Source organism: Epinephelus moara, chromosome 3 (genome assembly GCF_006386435.1).
Source record: "Epinephelus moara isolate mb chromosome 3, YSFRI_EMoa_1.0, whole genome shotgun sequence".
In the NCBI taxonomy this organism is placed as follows: Eukaryota; Metazoa; Chordata; class Actinopteri; order Perciformes; family Serranidae; genus Epinephelus; species Epinephelus moara.
Window position 1 is genome coordinate 40,036,544 of NC_065508.1, and position 2,158 is coordinate 40,038,701.

The following is a 2,158-nucleotide window of genomic DNA, read 5'->3' on the forward strand; positions in this document are numbered from 1 at the left end:
TAGTCCAGACGTGAGGTTATAAAAGCATGGATTACCCTCTCTAGATTTTGGGGGGAGAGATAGCCCTTTACTTTAGCTAAAAGCCTGAGTTGATAAAAGCTGGTTTGTATTACTGATCTAACTTGTTTATCGAATTTAAAAGCACTGTCAAAGGTCACACCGAGATTGTTAACAGAGGAACGGATGTTAGGAGTGAAGGGGCCCAGAAAATCAGCGGAGTAATCGGAGGGGTCACATCCAAACATAATGATCTCTGTTTTATCCTCATTGAGATTTAAAAAGTTAGTGTCCATCCAGGATTTGACAGCTTTTAAACATTCTAGCAGTGGCTGTACAGAATCCTTGCTAATGGATTTAAGGGGCAGATAGATCTGTACATCATCTGCAAAACAGTGAAAATGTATGTTGTGTTTCTTAAAAATCAACCCTAATGGCAGCATGTATTGCAAGAAGAGGATGGGGCCCAAAATGGAGCCTTGGGGGACACCGGAGGTGAGAGGAGCCGTAGCTGAGTTGAATTTCCCTAAGTTAACTGAGAAGCTCCGATCAGTGAGGTAGGACTGAAACCATAGAAGGGCAGTACCTGTGATACCTACCCACTGTTCCAGGCGAGACAGGAGGATCCTATGATCCTATGATGATGGTCTCAAACACGGAGGTCTCCCTCTCCGCAGCTGAACACCCACGGCGCACGCCCGGCCTGTTAAATAGCCTGTTACCACTGTGTGACACAAACTCAGTGCTTCGGTCATTAAATAATGTCGGGCTCGGTTCGGGTTCAGACAGAAATATGCTGCCCGTGCCGCACTCTAACACACACACACAAACACACGGAAAACCGGACATTATCATCAGTTTATAAAAACCGCCCGGGCGGGACGTGAAAAGTGGACATGTCCGGGCAAAAGAGGACGTTTGGTCAGCCTAGACTACCGGCACCTCCTACCCTTGCACCTAGCCGTTAGCATAGCTCAAGCTAGCCAACGTGCTACATCCATGGCCTGTGACAACACAATGCTCACAAAAGCAAACAAACAGATTATAGACCTTAAGGAAGACATCCACCGACTTTCTCAGGAACTGCAAGATAAACAGGTCATGCTGACCTCCTGCTTGGACCTGGCTCACGAACAGTCCTTGCACATTGTCTCCCTCAAAGCGGCCCTCCGGGACACCGTCCCATGGGATACCTCCACATGTCCGCGGCCTTCCTCCTCCTCCACACCCAGCCTCCAGACATCCTAGGCTGAAGTTGCGATCCGCGACAGAAAGAGACTCCACGATGCGACTGCCTCTCCTCCTCGCCTGAGCCTCTCCAACTGCTTCGAGGCGCTAGCAGAAAAACCAGATCTCCGCCCGGTTAGCATAGCTCAAGCTAGCCAATGTGCTAGCCCCGCCGCTAGCTCTCTGCACACGGCTGCTGGTGGTTGTGCAACGCCTGGCTCTGGAAAGGCCGTTGGCCCCTCTCCGCCTGCGGCTGGTGCTTCGCCCTCGGGCTCAGGTGGCTCCACGTCTTGGGTAGCTGGTCCTACACCTGCAGCTGATGGCGTCCCCGCGGCTTCCCACTCCGACGGCCCCGCGGTCCCCGGTGCCTCGGCGGCTTCTGGTGAGCTGTCTCCCCGCTCCAGCTGCCCTGCCTCTGGGATCATCGCGGCTGGCTCCACACTGACAGCTGCCGGTGTCCCCGCGGCTTGCCGCCCCGGCGGCCCAGCGCCCATGGGTGACGTGGAGCCCTCCTCCCCGCCAGCACCTGCCGGTGCCCAGAGTGGCTCTGCTGCGGTCCCTCCAGGACAACTACCTCTGCCTCACGTCGCAAATTCCTGAAAGAGGCCGTCCTCAGACGCTCCGGAGGCTTCCTCCACCCCACGCCGCCGGCAGACTCTCCTCCTCCTGGGGCCAAATCACCGCCGCACCTGTCCGGCCGTGCACGGTCACCGATCCCGCGGCCAGCGCATGGCCCGGACGCTGGTTCGACACCATCCAACCCGGCAAAAACCCTTCTTCGCCCGCTCTTCCCTCCAACCACCCTGATCATCGGAGACTCCATCACAAGGAATATCCGCTTCTTCAATGCCACCACCTGTTGTTTCCCCGGAGCCACAGTCCCGGTAATCCTGGGAAAACTCCCTGGGCTGCTGCAGTCACTCCCATCCTCCAT